The sequence below is a fragment of the Chiloscyllium punctatum genome, chromosome 4 (assembly GCF_047496795.1).
Source record: "Chiloscyllium punctatum isolate Juve2018m chromosome 4, sChiPun1.3, whole genome shotgun sequence".
Lineage (NCBI taxonomy): Eukaryota > Metazoa > Chordata > Chondrichthyes > Orectolobiformes > Hemiscylliidae > Chiloscyllium > Chiloscyllium punctatum.
Window position 1 is genome coordinate 101,770,041 of NC_092742.1, and position 18,687 is coordinate 101,788,727.

At 44.3% G+C, this 18,687-nt stretch overlaps 1 long non-coding RNA gene across 1 annotated transcript; it reads left to right on the top strand.

Annotated features, from left to right (window-relative positions):
- The first annotated feature begins 392 nt into the window (after positions 1 to 392).
- Positions 393 to 18,436, top strand: LOC140476592 (uncharacterized). Its single transcript, XR_011960522.1, has 2 exons — positions 393 to 672; positions 15,888 to 18,436. It is a non-coding gene; the product is annotated as an uncharacterized lncRNA (long non-coding RNA).
- Positions 18,437 to 18,687: the final 251 nt, after the last annotated feature.

Here is an 18,687-nt window from a genome sequence, read left to right on the forward strand (position 1 = left end):
CATATATTTTGTGGGGTTAATTTGTACTTTCAGGGTTACATTGTACTTTGCTCAAAAACTGCATGAATTTATGTAAAACTCCGTTATCTCACTTTTTAGATTAGAATCAATCTAAACATCATGACATAGATGGAGAACACAGGGGGCCAACACCTTCAACATATTGTCTAGCTATCACCATTGTTAACAGCTAACCTGAGAGTGCAACTTTTTTTAAAAAAGGTTTTGTGATTTACACATGAAAGAAGTGAAACTATCACTGTATTCTAACAGATGAAAGGCTTAAAGGCAATCAATGTTTCAATGTATAATTTCAGTTACATCACTATAAAATTCTTGCTATAAATTTTGTGTTCGGATTGAGTCCTCCATTATCACCTGATGAAGGAGCGTCGCTCCGAAAGCTAGTGTGCTTCCAATTAAACCTGTTGGACTATAACCTGGTGTTGTGTGATTTTTATCTTTGAACAAGTTCGTTAGAAAAACAAGGGAAGTCAAGGAGAGAATAAAAACAAAAGGCATACAATGTGGTGAAGATCGGTGGGAAGCCAGAGGAATGGGAGGAGTTTAAACACCAGCAGAGGACAACTAAAAAAGCAACATGGAGAAGATGAAATATGAGCAAGCTAGTAACACAAAAGAATACTGAAGGAGATCTTCATATGTAAAGAGGTAAGACAAAACATTGGACAGTTGGAAAATGGGGCTGGAGAAGTAGTAATGGGAAACAAAGAAATGGTGAAGGAATTGAACAGTGACTTAGAGTCATAGAGATGTAAGCACGGAAACAGACCAGACCATGCCGACCAGATATCCCAACCCAATCTAGTCCCACCTGTTAGCACCCGGCCCATGTCCCTCCAAACCCTTCCTATTCATATACCCATCCTGATGCCTTTTAAATGTTGCAATTGTACTAGCCTCCACCACTTCCTCTGGCAGCTCATTCCATATTTGTAACCCCCGTACATGAAAACATTGTCCCTTAGGTCTCTTTTATATCTTTCCCCTCTCACCCTACACTTCTGCCCTCTAGCTCTGGACTCCCCCACCCCAGGGAAAATACTTTGTCTATTTATCATATCCATGCCCCTCATGATTTTACAAACCTTTATAAGGTCACCCCTCAGCCTCCAACGCTCCAGGGAAAGCAGCCCTAGACTATTCAACCTCTCCCTATAGCTCAAATCCTCCAACCTTGGCAACATCCTTGTAAGTCTTTTCTGAACCCTTTCAAGTTTCACAACATCCTTCCAACCTGCCAACTTGACATTGTGGAAAACACCAGAAGCCGATCAGAACTTCAAGACAGTCAGGTCAAAGGTGACTTTAGTGGCTATTACAGAGGAGAAGATGCTGGACAATCTTCTGAAGATGAATAAAACATATGGATAGATGGACTACAGCCCAGGATTCTGAAGGAGATCATTTGTAGAGACATTGGTGATCTTTCAGGCATCACAGGAGTCATGAATGGTTCCAGAAAACTGGAAAATGGCCAATGTAATCCCCTGTTTAAGAAGGGAGGGAGGCATAAGACTGGAAATTACAGGCCTCAGTTGTTGCTAAAGTTTTAGAATTCATTATTAAGGATGAGATCGTGAAGTATTTGAAACTGCATGGTGAAATAGGGCTGAGTTAGCATGGCTTTGCCAAGGGGAGATCATGCCTGACAAACTTGTTAGAATTCTTTGAGGAGTTAACGAGTAAGTTAGACAAAGGAAAACCTATTTAAATCTCCAGAAGATCTGCATTGGTATTCACTGAGGAGAGGGACATGATAGATGTTGAGGTCGGGGATAGATGTTTGATTACTCTAGATCAAGTCAGCCTAAGGAGAGTTGAAGTGTTGGGTATACTAAAAGGTATGAAGGTGGACAAGTCAGATGGGATCTATCCCAGATTTCTGAGGGAAACGAGAGAGGAAATAGATATCTTTGCAGCATTCTTGAACATGGATGAGGTCCTGGAGAATTGTCCATAAGGGTAGCATCTAATTATAGACCAGTGAACCTGACGTCAGTGGTAGGGAAACTGCTGGAGAAGGTATTGAGGGATAGGATCTATTCCCAGTTGGAAGAAAATGGGCTTAACAATGTGGTTATCAATAGGCAATGTGGTTTTGTGCAGGGAAGGTCATGTCTTACTAACTTAATAGAATTCTTTGAGGAAGTGACAAATTTATTGACGAGGGAAGGGCTGCAGATGTCATATACTTAGACTTCAGTAAGGCATTTGAAAAGGCTGCCCATGGTAGGCTGATGGAGAAAGTGAAGTCGCATGGGGTCCAGAGTGTACTAACTAGATGGTGAGAAAACTGGCTGGGCAACAGGAGACATTGTAATGGAAAGGAGTTTCTCAAAATAAAGAACTGTGACCAGTGGTCTTCCACAGGGATCCATGCTGGGACCACTGTTGTTTGTAATATACATATATGGCCTGGAGGAAGTTATAGGTGGTTCGATTAGCAAGTTTGCAGATTACACTAAGATTGTGTAGCAGATAGTGAAGAGGGCTGTGTGAGAATGCAGCAGAATATAGATAGATTGGAGAAATGGCACATGGAGTTCAATCCAGGCAAATGCGAGGTGATGCACTTTGGAAGATCCAGTTCAAGAGCGAACTGTATAATAAAGGGAAATGCCCTGGGAAAATTGATGTACAGAGAGATCAGAGTGTACCCTGAAGGTGACAAAGCAGGTTGATAGAGTGGCAAGAACGCATACAACATGTTTTTTTTCATTGCATGTATTGAATACAAGAGTTGGCAGATCATGTTACAATTGTATGAGACTTTGGTTCAGCCACATTTGGAATACTGCATACAGTTCTGATCGCCACATTAACAAAAGGATGTAGATTCTTTGGAGAAAGTGCAGAGGAGGTTCACCAGGATGTTGGGTCGAGATTAGAGTGGTGCTGGAATAGTACAGCAGGTCAGGCAACATCCGAGGAGCAGGAAAATTGACGTTTCGGGCAAAAGCCCTTCATCAGGAATACAGCCAATGAAGGGCTTTTGCCCGAAATGTTGATTTTCCTGTTCCTCGGATGCTGCCTGACCTGCTGTGCTTTTTCAGCACCACTCTAATCTAGCCTCCGATCTCCAACATCTGCAGTCCTTGTTTTTATGTAGCTGTTTTTGTCAGGATGTTGCCTGGTATGGAGGGCATTAGCTATGAAGAGAGGTTGAGTAGATTAGGGTTACTTTCATTAGAGAGAGAGGTTGAGGGGGATCTGATTGAGGTCTACAAAATCATGAGAGGCACAGACAGGTTGGACAACAAGAAGCATTTTCCCAGAGTGGGGCACTCCATTACTAGGGGTCACAAGTTCAAGGTGAGAGGGGAAAAGTTTAAGGGAGATATGTGTGGAAAGTTCTTTGTACAGAGTGTAGTTGTGCCTGGAACGCGTTGGCAGTGGAGGTGTTAGAGAAAGGCACAACAGCATCATTTGAAATGTATCTAGACAAATACATGAATCGGCAGGGAATAGAGGAATACAGATCAGAGTTTGGTAGAAGATTTGTAGCTCGGGTGCTCGTTGTTGTGGTTCTGTTCGCCGAGCTGGGAATTTGTCTTGCAAACGTTTCGTTCCCTGTCTAGGTGACCTCCTCAGTGCTTGGGAGCCTCCTGTGAAGCGCTTCTGTGCTGTTTCCTCCGGCATTTATAGTGACCTGTCTCTGCTGCTTCCGGTTGTCAGTTCGAGCTGTCCACTGTAGTGGCCGGTATATTGGGTCCAGGTCGATGTGTTTGTTGATAGAGTCTGTGGATGAGTGCCATGCCTCTAGGAGTTCCCAGGCTGTTCTCTGTTTGGCTTGCCCTATAATGGTAGTGTTGTCCCAGTCGAATTCATGTTGCTTGTCGTCTCTGTGTGTGGCTACTAAGGATAGCTGGTCGTGTCGTTTCGTGGCTAGTTGGTGTTCGTGTATACGGATCGTTAACTGTCTTCCTGTTTGTCCGATGTAGTGTTTTGTGCAGTCCTTGCATGGGATTTTGTACACTACATTAGTTTTGCTCATGTTGGGTATCGGGTCCTTTGTTCTGGTGAGTTGTTGTCTGAGTGTGGCTGTTGGTTTGTGTGCTGTTATGAGTCCTAGTGGTCGCAGTAGTCTGGCTGTCAGTTCAGAAATGCTCCTGATGTACGGTAGTGTGGCTAGTCCTTTGGGTTGTGGCATGTCCTCGTTCCGTTGTCTCTCCCTTAGACATCTGTTGATGAAATTGCGAGGGTATCCGTTTTTGGCGAATACTTTGTATAGGTGTTCCTCTTCCTCTTTTTGTAGTTCTGGTGTGCTGCAGTGTGTTGTGGCCCTTTTGAATAGTGTCCTGATGCAACTTCGTTTGTGTGTGTTGGGGTGGTTGCTTTCATAGTTTAGGACTTGGTCTGTGTGTGTGGCTTTCCTGTAAATCTTTGTGGTGAATTCTCCGTTCACCACCGGAGCACACCAGAACTGCAAAAAGAGGAAGAGGAACACCTATACAAAGTATTCGCCAAAAACGGATACCCTCGCAATTTCATCAACAGATGCCTAAGGGAGAGACAAAGGAACGAGGACATGTCGCAACCCGAAGGACTAGCCACACTACCATACATCAGGAGCATTTCTGAACTGACAGCCAGACTACTGCGACCACTAGGACTCATAACAGCACACAAACCAACAGCCACACTCAGACAACAACTCACCAGAACAAAGGACCCGATACCCAACATGAGCAAAACTAATGTAGTGTACAAAATCCCATGCAAGGACTGCACAAAACACTACATCGGACAAACAGGAAGACAGTTAACGATCCGTATACACGAACACCAACTAGCCACGAAACGACACGACCAGCTATCCTTAGTAGCCACACACAGAGACGACAAACAACATGAATTCGACTGGGACAACACTACCATTATAGGGCAAGCCAAACAGAGAACAGCCAGGGAATTCCTAGAGGCATGGCACTCATCCACAGACTCTATCAACAAACACATCGACCTGGACCCAATATACCGGCCACTACAGTGGACAGCTCGAACTGACAACCGGAAGCGGCAGAGACAGGCCACTATAAATGCCGGAGGAAACAGCACAGCAGCGCTTCACAGGAGGCTCCCAAGCACTGAGGATGTCACCTAGACAGGGGACGAAACGTTTGCAAGACAAATTCCCAGCTCGGCGAACAGAACCACAACAATACAGATCAGATTAGATTACGTTACAGTGTGGAAACAGGCCCTTCAGCCCAACAAGTCCACACTGTCCCACCGAAGCGCAACCCACCCATACCCCTACATTTACCCCTTACCTAACACTACAGGCAATTTAGCATGGCCAATTCACCTGACCTGCACATCTTTGGACTGTGGGAGGAAACCGGAGCACCTGGAGGAAACCTACACAGACATGGGGAGAACATGCAAACTCCACACAGTCAGTCGCCTGAGGCGGGAATTGAACCCAGGTCTCAGGCGCTGTGAGGCAGCAGTGCTAACCACTGTGCCACCGTGCCGCCCACTAAATCCTTCAAAATGTAGGCGACAGGTTTAGAAAGAGGATCTGGATCGCAGGTATGGAGGGCCAAAAGGCCTGTAGCCATGCTGTAATTTGTTTTGTTTTTCATCTTGAACTACGTGCCACACAGGAGCTGTTAAATATGATAACAGCAGATTATGTCAGGGGCAAAGTACTGGCATAGATAGAGGATTGGCTGACTACAGATGACAGAGTTTGGGAATAAATGGGTCTTTCTGTAGATGGCAACCAGTGATCTGTAGGGCACAGTGTTGGGGCCATAACTATTCATGTTATACATTAACAATTTAGGTGAAGGAACTGGACAAAGATGGCACAAGTGAAATAAAATGTGAGATGTAGCATCTTAGTCGGAAGAATGGAGACAATGACAACTTTCTAAATGTTGAACACACTGCCTGTGCCTCTGCTTTCTACCATGTCGCCCCCATAGACAACACCAGTGCTGTGGATGCCACTGACAATGTCGCTTCCGCCAAAGTCACCACTGATGCCACCAATCACGCAACCACTGATGTCACTGCTAATCGCATGATCCCACACACATACTCACTCCAGAGACAATCTCCACCCCAACTCCCAACACCAGTTCAACACTCAGCCCTAGCCCTAAGCCCTGCCAGATATTTACCATTCCCCCAGACCATCCCTCACTGAGGGTGAATGGTCAGTCCTCAGCAAAGGACACACCTTCATTCCAGTACACCTATATATCAACAGGTTTTGCACACATCTAGATGTCGAACACTTTTTCCTCCACCTCTATGCCTACTTCTTCAAACGTGAATTCCACCCACCCTCTGAAGACACCTTCCTCTGCCTCCAACAAACTCCATCCTCCTGGGCACCCCATGCTGGCCTCTTACCCTACCTTGACTGTTTCATCTCCAACTGCTGTCATGACATGAACAGCCTCAATCTCTCCATCCCCTCACCCACTTCAACGTCATCCCTTCAACTTCTAACCCCAACCTCATCGTCAAACCAGGTGACAAGGGAGGCACAGTGGTAGTTTGGTGCACTAAACTCAACCTCACTGAAACCACACTCCCAACTCACAGTCTCCAATGTCATAGTCCCCCAACCCCACACTGCCATTCCTATCTTTGCCCTAAAATACATAAACCTGACTGCCCCAGTCAACCGATTGTCTCTGCCTGCTCCTGCCCTACTGAACTCATCTCCTCTCATCTTGACTCAGTCCTATCCCCTTTGGTCCAGGAACCCCCCACCTACATTCGGGACACTACCCATGCCATTTACCTTCTCAATGACTTTCAGTTCCCTGGACCCCAATGCCTCATCTTCACCATGGATATTCAGTCTCTGTATCTCCCATGAGGAGGGCCTTAAGGTCCTCAGTTTCTTCTTCTCCTGCAAACCCAACCAGTGCCCCTCCACTGACGTGCTCATTTGCTTGGCAGAACTGGTACTCACCCTTAACAATATTTTCCTTTCAATCCTCCCACTTACTACAAACCAGATACCATGGATACCCACATGGGTCCGAACTATGCCTACCTCTTGGTAGGGACCTGGAACTGTGCCTCTTCCTCAGCTATACTGGCACCATCCCCCACCTTTTCCTCTCCTCCATGCTCCCACAAGGAACTCGAACAGTCCAACCACTATACTCACATCTTCCACCCTGACATCAAATTAACGTGGACCATCTCTGACACCTGCCTCCTCTTCCTAGACCTCTCTGTCTCCATCTCTGCCAACCAACTCAGCATTGACATGTACTACAAACCCACTGACTCCCAGAGCTACCTTGATTACACCGCCTCGCACCCCCCCTTGCAAAAATGCAATCCCATACTCCCAATTCCTCCACCATATCTGCTCCCAGGACGAGCAGTTCCACTCCAGAATATCCAGATGTCCTCCTACTTCAAGGACTGCAATTTCCCCTCTCCCATGACCAACAATGCCCTCAACTGTATCTCCTCTGCTCTCAAACAAAACCCACTCAACCATAATGAGGATTGTATTCCCCCTGGTCCTCACATTCCACTAATCTCCAAGTACAACGCATCATCTTCCGCCACCTCCAGTCTTACCCCACTACCAACATAATACTCCACCCCCCCATTCCGCCTTTTGCAGGGACTGGCCACAACTTCCTAGTTAGGTTCATACTCTTCACCAAAACATCCTTCACGGCTGGAACCTTTCTCTGTGGCTGCAGAGGTACAAAATGTGCCTCAAACCACTCCCCTCACCTCCGTCCAAGGGCCACAGAATCTTTCCAAGAGATTTACATGCATTTCTTCTAATCTAATTTATTGCATCCCGATGTGTCTCTTCTACATTAAAGAGACTGAGTGCAAACCGAAGAACTGGTTCAGGGAACCTTTATGGTCTGTCTGCTTCAATCAACCCCACCTCCCAGTTGCCATCCATTTCAACTCCTTCTCCCACACCCTTGATGACATGTCCATCCTGGCCCTCCTCCATCATTAAAACAAGGCCATATGCAAACTAGAGGAAGAACACCTCATCTTCTGCTTCAGGAGCTTATATCCATAGAGCCTTTAACATAGAATTCACCATTTTCCAAATCCCAGCCCCAACCTTCCCCCTTAGCCTGACTCAACCTATCCATCTTCTTTTCCACCTGTTTGATCCACCCTTCTCACTGACCAATCACAGCCACCTCCTACCTGCATTCACCTCTTGCCATCCCACCCATTTTTCCCACAGACTCAACCCCCACAGTCCCTCTAATTATTCTTCAACCTCTCTCCCCTCCCCCAGTCCTGATAAAAGGTTCCGACCTGAAAAGTCAACCCCCCCCCCCCCCCACACTCTACTCTGTTGCTTAACCTGCTGTGCTTTTTCAAACTACATTCTTTATCTACTCCTATTTTTCTAAACAGTGAAAGGCTTCAGAAATCTGGAGCACAAAGGCACTTAGGACTCCTAGTTCAAGATTTTCTTTATGTTACCATGTAAATTCATTTGGCAGTTAGGCATGCAAATGCAATCTTAGCATTCATTTCAAGATGGTGGGCGGCACGGTGGCACAGTGGTTAGCACTGCTGCCTCACAGCGCCTGAGACCCGGGTTCAATTCCCGCCTCAGGCGACTGACTGTGTGGAGTTTGCACGTTCTCCCCGTGTCTGCGTGGGTTTCCTCCGGGTGCTCCGGTTTCCTCCCACAGTCCAAAGATGTGCAGGCCAGGTGAATTGGCCATGCTAAATTGCCCATAGTGTTAGGTAAGGGTTAAATGTAAATGTAGATGTAGGGGTATGGGTGGGTTACGCTTCGGCAGGGCGGTGTGGACTTGTAAGTAATCTAATCTAATCTAATCTAATATAAAACCATTCCTGATGTAGGGCTTTTGCCCAAAACGTCGATTTCGCTGCTCGTTGGATGCTGCCTGAACTGCTGTACTCTTCCAGCACCACTAATCCAGTATTTGCTTTCCAGCATCTGCAGTCATTGTTTTTACCTCTATAAAACCATTGTTGTATATCTCTTTTTTAAGCTCTGGTCAGGCTGCATTTTGAAGATTGTGAACCATTTTGGACCCAGTATCTGAGGAAGGATCTGAAAGGTTTACAAGAATGATCTCAGTGATGAAGGACTTGTCCTATACAGAGTCATAGACTCATATCTGTTCCATACATTCACCCTCTGTGTGAAAAAGCTGTCCCTTAGGTCCCTTTAATATCTCTCCCCTCTCACCTTAAATCCAAGCCTTCTAGTTTTGGATCCTGGGAAAAAAGACCTTGGCTATTTACCCTATCCATGCCCCTCATGATTTTATAAACCTCTATAAGGTCACCCCCTCAACCCACATTGTGGGGAAAATAGCCCCAGCCTATTCAGTCCCTCCCAATTGCTCAAACCCTCCAACCCAGCAACATCTTTGTAAATCTTTTCTGCACCCTTACAAGTTTAACAACATCTTTCCTACAGCAGCTAAACCAGAATTGAATGTGATATTCCAAAGTGGCCTAACTAGTTGAGTATTCTGGGACTGTATTCAAAAGTTCAGAAGGATTAGCGAGAATCTCATTGAAACTTAGAAGATATTGAGAGGCCTGGTCAAAGAAGGGGTGGCATGGTGGCTCAGTAGTTAGCACTGCTGCCTCACAGTGCCAGAGACCCAGGTTTGATTCCCACCTCAGGCGACTGTGTGTGTGGGGTTTGCACATTCTCCCCATGTCTGCATGGGTTTTCTCCAGGTGCTTTGGTTTCCCACAATCCAAAGATGTGTAGGTCAGGTAAATTGCCCATAGTGATGAGTGCACTAGTCAGGGGTATATATAGAGGTAAAAACAATGACTGCAGATGCTGGAAACCAGATTCTGGATTAGTGGTGTTGGAAGAGTACAGCAGTTCAGGCAGCATCCAAGTAGCTTCGAAATCGACGTTTTGGTGAATGGGTCTGGGTGGTTACTCTTTGGAGGGTCAGTGTGGACTTGTTGGGCTGAAGGAACTATTTCCATACTGTTGGGAATCTAATTTTTCCATGAGTAAGATAAACCAGAATCTGAGGGCACAGGCTCAGAATGAAAGAATAACACCTCATATCTGAATTCAGGTGGAATATTTTCAGCAAGAGGGAACCTACTATCTCATTCTGAGTGACAGATAAAATTCATGAGATCCTCACATTTGTTGGAATTGAGAATGAAGTTTCTATAAGCTCTGGTCAGATTATATTTGAAATATCAAGCAGTTTGGGCCCCATAATCTAAGGAAGGAAGTATTGGCATTGGAGGTTCAGAAGAGTGAACCCGGTGATGAAGGAGCACTTGAAAACTCTGGGACTATGTTTTCCTATGATATAGGTGGATTAGTGTTACTTCTGCAATTCCATTTTACAAAGGAGGTGAACTCACACCAGTGGGTAATTGTTTTAGTCAAGAGCTGAGTCAACAAGAATGGAAACGATGTGGAGGAAATATATAATTGTTCTTGTATTAGCTAAAACTGTATGTCAGAAGGTAGACATTATGGGCAAGTAGATAAGATGTTGTGAGGGGATGAAGTTAAGCTAGATACGCCTGTACAAACAGTAGATATAAACATGTGCTTCCCACTTTTACAAAAACACAGGAACAAACCCTAATTAAAAGGGTCATAGGGATCAGAACGGCCTCGGGAAAGGCACAGATGAAGGGGGTAGATAATGATGAAGAAAGGATAGGCCTAACAATGACCTATAGCAGGGTAAGGTCAAACAGCCTTGTGAGACCAGAAATAAGCATTTTATCACAGACAAGGTCGGATAAGGCAAGAGGCAAACAGGGGTAATGGGGGCCGGTCTTAGGGAAGTGGACGATGTAAGCAGGGGAGGGAGCAGTGTAAAACAATAGACATCAAATCATATAAATGTTATGTATGAATTGAATTTAGTGTGTGTATGTCCCTTGCCTTGAGAAAGTGACATCACACCCACTTGCAAGTGTAAAATAAATGGCACTACTGATTCAGATCTTGTCTCGGACTGAAATTATTGAAGTGAGTGGGCTTTGTTTCTCACAATTGGGGGCTGTCCGGGATTTTCTTCCATCACCGGGGGGAGTGGCTGGCCTTGGACACTGGGAAGACGCGTCCCGTTCCCCATTGAGGAGCGGTCTCGTGTCCTGGTTTGGTCTGCTCCCTTGGGCGACTGGTACGAATCCCACAAGAGAGACATCTGAATCAGACAGTGATAGGAGCTCGATAGACAATACGGCACAAAGGGGCCAGGCAACTCTGTGCACAGACCAAGGTAAGAAACCTGACTTTTAAGTATTGCCTTGGTGGCCGGGATTGAGTTTTAGTAGTTAATAAGGGACTAACAAAGGAACTCAATATGGGTTGTGCCGTGGGTAAGGAAAAAGCCTCCGGGAAAACAAAAGAAGGAAAAAGCAATGGATTTGGAGGCGGGGTCCATTACAACATACCTCCAGAAAGTTCTTTGGGGAGGATGTTGTGGAATTGGCAAAATAATACTTGTACAGGGGAAAAAGATGATTAAATATTGTTGCTTCTTATGGACTAAGGAATCCATTCTTCGTCCCGCCTCTTTTGGCCAAAGATTCAGGTCGGCAAAGACTGGGTTTGTAAATATCTGAATTTATTTGTCAATGAGTGAGAGAGAGAGAGAATGAAAAGAGCTGTACAGCTGGTAGAAAGTTTAACCCTTTGTGATTTGGTTTGAATGCACATTTGTTTGTTGGTGATTGAATGTTTGCGTTTTATTCCCTGGAGCTTGAGTTCCGGGACTGTTTTGATTCTGATTTTTATTATGGAAACTTAACATGATTTCTTTTAAGGTTAAGGATTCTATAGAGATTATGAAAAAAAAGAATGATAACTCCTGTTCTTCTTACTATCAGTTTCTAACTAATCTCTTTTATCTTTATATGAAAGCGATTTATGGAGGACAGTTGAAGTTTCAGTTCAACATTAGATTGTAGTAAAAACAAGATCCTATGGTTAATATCTGTGACCATTGTTCATGCATTAGAAGTTTTTTTTTTAAACTTGAATAGACAAATAATTTTAAGGCAGCTCTGATTATTTCACGACCTATAGTATTGTAATTGAGCAATGATTGGTCAGCACTACTTAAGAAAACTAATTTTGGATTTAAATTAAGGGACTAAAACTGGGTGATTACAGTGGATTTCAAAATTGAGAACTGTATGCATTTTACATTTTGAATATTGAATACTGAATAAATGAATGTAAATATATAAATATATTTACAAGTTTGGAACAGGCTTTAAAGTTAGTCAAGCATGAATTGATGAATTGGTGTCTGAAGTTATGGGGAGCTAGAAATATTGCAATATTTCTTTAAAAAAAAAAGAAAAAGGGGAAGAACGTATTGACTTATCCCCTTCGGGAGGTACCAATAGGGGACAAAGAGATTGGGTTTGTAAGTGTCCCCCTCAGCAGTGGGGAGGTCAGAACATTTAAAAAAAAAGAAATGAAGGTCCTGGTTGAGGATCCGGTGGGGCTGTCTCAACAAATTGATAAATGTTTGGGGCCCAGTCTGTATACCTGGGCTGAGTTAATGTCTATTTTGAATATACTATTTACTGGGGAAGAAAGGGGACTTATATGGGGAGCAGCCAATAAAATATGGGACAGGGAACACCCCATTGGGGATGGGGATGCTGGACAGGGAGAGGTGAAGTTTCCCCTCAGAGACCCCCAGTGGGAAAATCAAAATCCGGAGCATAGAGAAGAAATGAGGGAATTGAAAGACCTGATTCTAAAAGGAATAAAAGAGGCAGTTCCGAAGTCACAGAATTTGACTAAAGTCTTTGAAGTTAGACAGGAGAAAGATGAGACTCCTTCAGCTTTTTTTTGCAAAGATTAAGAGACTCAATGCGGAAATATTCTGGAATGAACCCTGAGGACCCAGTGGCACAGGGTCTTTTGAAAGTACATTTTTGTGACAAAGGAATGGCCAGACAGAGAAAGATACAGCAAATAGAAGGGTGGAGTGAAAAGCCATTAGATGAATTGTTAAGAGAGGCACAGAAAGTGTTTGTAAAGAGAGAGGATGAGAGACAGAAACAGAAGGTGAAAATGATGGTAGCTGCGGTTGATGAGGTAGTTAAGAAAAGAGTAGAACCAATAGTGACCAACCGGAGGGGCGGGTGGCAGCATGTAGGGCAGAGAGGACAAGGGGGAGCGTTTGATAGAGGATTCGAGCGACAGGGGCAGAGCTGGAAGACTCCACAGGCAGGATGCTATTATTGCGGAAAGATAGGGCACTTTAAGTGGGAATGTCTGGCTCTGAAAAGGGGAGAGAGGGCAATTCCGCTTATGAATTTTGATGAAGAATAGGGGTGTCAGGGGTTCCTGCCCTCGGGGGCCCACCAGGAACCCTTGATAAACCTGAAGGTGGGACCCTATAAGGAAGAGGTAGTCTTCCTAGTAGATACGGGGGCAGCACGGTCATCGCTGAATTTTAAACCAAAGAAAGTAGAAATGTCGACACGGTCAATTACTGTTTCAGGGGTTAAAGGGGAGGGATTTACTGTTCCAGTATTTGAACCTATGATGATAGAAGGTCCTAAGGATAGGGTCACAGGGGAACTGTTGTATATCCCTGATATAGGAAGTAACTTATTAAGGAGAGATTTAATTATCCTCTTAGGACTGGAGATTGGAATTCAGGAAAAAGAATTAGTTGTACAAAAGGCAATGTTGGCAGAGGATGTGGAGAGAGAGATAGACCCTATTGTATGGGCTAGGGAAGGGAATTGTGGAAAACTACAGATCCCTCCCCTTGAAGTAATTTTTTTTAAAAGAAGGAAAGGGGACTTTGTCTGTGAGCGACAATATCCCATTTCCATAGAAGGTAAACGAGGACTGCAGCCAGTAATTGAAGGACTGATTAGAGATGGACTGTTGGAGCCATGTATGTCTCCTTATAATACCCCAATACTACCAGTGCGGAAATCCGATGGAACTTATCGATTGGTGCAGGATTTGAGAACATTAAATCGAATAGTACAGATCAGGCACCCAGGGTGCCAAACCCCTCTACGTTATTAAGTAAGATCCCTCATGACCACAAATGGTTTAGTGTGATAGATTTAAAGGATGCCTTTTGGGCTTGTCCCTTGGCAGAGGAAGGTAGGAATTTGTTTGCCTTTGAGTGGGAAGACCCTAAGACAGGACAGCAACAGCAATACCAGTGTACTGTGCTTCCCCAGGGGTTTACGGAATCCCCGAATTTATTTGGACAGATGTTAGAACAAATATTGGAGAAAGTTAGTAGCCCGAAGGGGACTACCCTGTTGCAGTATGTAGACGACCTCTTAGTAACAGGAAAAAGAAGAGAAAGAGTAGTAGAAGCCACTAACAAATTATTGAATTTCCTGGGTCAGCAGGGACTGAGGGTATCTAAAAACAAACCACAATATGTGGAGCAAGAAGTGAAATACTTGGGACATTTAGTTAGTGAGGGAAAGCGAAAGATAAGCCCGGAACGGATAGAGGGAATAGTGGGGATGCCACTGCCCAGCACTAAAAGGGAGTTACGCAAATTTTTAGGTCTAACGGGTTATTGCAGATTGTGGATTGATTCCTATGCACTGAAGACTAAGAAATTATATCTCAAACTATTAGAGGGGGAACCCAAATGTCTAAGTTGGGATGATGAGGAAAAAGAACTAGTTGAGAAACTCAAAAGAGATTTGATCCATGCCCCCGTGTTAGCCTTACCTTCCCTAGATAAACCTTTCCACCTCTTTGCTACCGTGGATAAGGGAGTGGTTTTGGGAGTATTAACCCAGAGGTGGGGGAAGGAATTAGTACATGAAGAATTGATTAAACGGGTCTTGGAGTCCCTATTACTTCCCCGAGAAATAGCAGTAGTGCATGTAAATGGTCATCAGAAAGGAAATGAACTAGAGGTTAGGGGAAATAGATTAGCCGATGAAGTGGCAAAGGAAGCAGCCCTGAACCCACAAGAAGTGGTGATTCATTCCCTAATACCTACTGTTCCAGGTCCTTGGGAAGCTCCTATATTTACTGAAAGCGAAGAAAAGGAATTGAGAGATTTAGGGGCTGTAAAAACAGCAGGCGGGCATTGGAGGTTACCTGATGGAAGGAGAATGTTGAACAAAATGATGATGCGAGACATTATGGCTGTCCTACACCAAGGCAGCCATTGGGGAGTACAAGCAATATGTGATTTGGTTCTTAGGGAATATGGATGTAAAGGAATATATACAATTGCTAAACAAATATGTGAGGGATGTATCATATGCAGAAAGGTAAATAAGAAAGTCTTGAGAAAACAGACCCCGGGAGGAAGAGACCCAGGATTGAGACCTTTCCAGAGTATACAAGTAGATTATACTGAACTCCCCAGGGTAGGGAGACTAAAATATATGCTAGTCATAGTAGATCATTTATCTGGTTGGGTTGAGGCATACCCCCTAGCTACCGCCACTGCGAGTGGAGTGTCTAAAACAATATTGGAGCACATAATTCCCCTATATGGGCTCGTGAACCATATTGATTCCGACCAAGGAACTGACTTTACCTCTAAAGTGTTACAGGGGGTAATGAAAGGGTTGGGAATTTCCTGGGAGTTCCATACTCAATGGCACCCGCCATCATCGGGAAGGGTTGAGAGAATGAACCAAACACTCAAACGACAGCTCTCTAAATTGATAATAGAAACCAGACTCCCTTGGACCAAATGTTTACCTATAGCTCTCTTGTGAGTATGAACAGCCCCAAGGAAAGATTTGGGACTATCCCCCTATGACATCTTATTTGGATTACCTTACTTGGGAACGAATGGAGAATTGCCAAGTCCCGAAACTAAAGATTTGTTTTTAAAGAAGTATATACTGGGCTTGTCCTCCTCTTTGTTTTTCCTCAGGAAACAGGGTTTATTGGCACAGACTCCACCCCTTGAATTCACCGTTCATTTCATCCGGCCAGGCGATTGGATCTTAGTAAAATCATGGACAGAGACTAAATTACAGCCGGACTGGGAAGGGCCGTACCAGGCTCTTTTGACTACCGAAACAGCGATAAGGACAGTGGAGAAAGGCTGGACTCACTACACTCGGATCAAAGGGCCAGTGGACCCTCCAGTTGAGGAAGAAGTCTGGACAGCCGAATCAACGCAAGATTCGCTGAAACTCAGGCTAAAGAGACTTTGAGTAACTGATTATACAGTGGCGACGCGAGCGCGGGAATATTTCTGTAAGATTGTATATTAAGTCTTTTTGTGCTTCAGCATGATGTTTAGAATACTGGGAATGCTTAGAGTTATGATGCTAGTTCTCTTAGTATTGGCATTTCATCAAATATCATTTTCATATGTATTATTAACGGTTCCTGAATCTGATCACCCACAAGTAATAGACGCTGATGTATGTAGCTTAGTAAATTGTGTGGACGTAGATAATCAGAGACAGTATCGCAGCTCTGAGATACATCTTAAGTCCTATGGGGATGGCCTTGGGGACAGTACTTGGTATAACGGTCTTGTCACAGTACACCGGGCCCCCTTCCGACCAGCTCGCGATTGCCCTGATAAAAAGTGTAACCCAATATACCTAACAATAAGGAAAACCACATGGCACGAAACAATCCTGGGTGGGGGCACCTATGAGATACAATGAAATGAAACATTTGGGATAGAAATGAAAGCAAATGGGAAGGATTTCTTGGGCTGTTGTTTCCGAATTAGTGTAGGACAGGGAAAACGGGTAGAACTACTGGGTAATAAGATACAATCTTTCACCCCTCCCGATGATCCTAAAGTAGTAAAATTTATAGAGGTAAAGGACTTGAAACAGACAATTGAAATAGAAACTGGGTACGGGGATGCAAATGCCTGGGTTGAATGGGTAAAGTATACTGTGAAAAGTCTGAACAAGAGCAATTGCTATGCATGTGCCTCCGGTAGGCCAGTGGCCCAGGTGGTTCCCTTTCCGCTCGGGTGGAAGGGAGACAGGAAGGGCATGAAATGTATGATAGCCCTGTATCAGGATGAGACTGCGTGGAATGATAGGAATTGTACCTCCCTATCTCAGATGTTCCCTCCCTTGGAGAAGAAAGATGTAAAGTTCCCCCCCTGTTTTCTGCCGCAGTTGGAAATCACACCTCGTGTGTGCGTAGACGAGGTACAAGTCGGTCGAAAGATTTGGGGGAGCTGAAACTATGTACAGAGATTAAGAATGTAACCGAAATGGAGAAGGGAGGGAACTACTCAGCACTAAAGGTTCCCCGAGCGGATCTGTGGTGGTACTGTGGAGGCAAAATATTGAGACCCACCCTACCTCCGGATTGGAGAGGGATATGTGCAATTGGCAATTCCATTTACCCTGGCATTTGAGAAGGAAAAGATAGGAGGGAAAAAGGGAAGGGGTAAGAGATTACTGTTAGACACTTCTTTCGATGACAGGATTTATCTCGATTCGGTAGGAGTCCCTAGGGGGGGTACCTGATGAATTCAAGGCTCGTAACCAGATTGCAGCAGGCTTTGTGTCAGCTCTCTTTTGGTGGGTAACAGTTAATAAAAATGATCATACCCTGTATACAAGGGCTCACCCAAAGACTGATTGAAACAGCCTTAATGAAACAGATGCCCCTAAAAGGGAATCAGGCTGAAGGACTTTATCGACTAAATAATGAGGAGATGAGTGAGACCAAGATGGATGAAATCTCCGGGATGATGCTTGCAAATTTCGGGAGCGATGCTTAAAAATAAAATATTTGCAGAAGATAACAAATGGTAACTAAAAGAAAGAGGGGGAATTGTGGGATATAGGTGGATTAGTGTTACTTCTGCAATTCCATTTTACAAAGGAGGTGAACTCACACCAGTGGGTAATTGTTTTAGTCAAGAGCTGAGTCAACAAGAATGGAAACGATGTGGAGGAAATATATAATTGTTCTTGTATTAGCTAAAACTGTATGTCAGAAGGTAGACATTATGGGCAAGTAGATAAGATGTTGTGAGGGGATGAAGTTAAGCTAGATACGCCTGTACAAACAGTAGATATAAACATGTGCTTCCCACTTTTACAAAAACACAGGAACAAACCCTAATTAAAAGGGTCATAGGGATCAGAACGGCCTCGGGAAAGGCACAGATGAAGGGGGTAGATAATGATGAAGAAAGGATAGGCCTAACAATGACCTATAGCAGGGTAAGGTCAAACAGCCTTGTGAGACCAGAAATAAGCATTTTATCACAGACAAGGCCGGATAAGGCAAGAGGCAAACAGGGGTAATGGGGGCCGGTCTTAGGGAAGTGGACGATGTAAGCAGGGGAGGGAGCAGTGTAAAACAATAGACATCAAATCATATAAATGTTATGTATGAATTGAATTTAGTGTGTGTATGTCCCTTGCCTTGAGAAAGTGACATCACACCCACTTGCAAGTGTAAAATAAATGGCACTACTGATTCAGATCTTGTCTCGGACTGAAATTATTGAAGTGAGTGGGCTTTGTTTCTCACAGAGTTTAGAAGGATTACTGAGAACCTCATTGAAACTATAGGATACTGAGGCCTGGACAGAGTGGAGGTGGAGAAAGTATTTCCAGACTAGAACCCGAGGACACAGCCTCAGAGTGAAAGAATCACATTTCTTGAGATGTGGAAATTTCTTCAGCTGAAGGTGGTGAATCTGTGGAACTCTCTGCTGCAAAAGGCGGTGGATG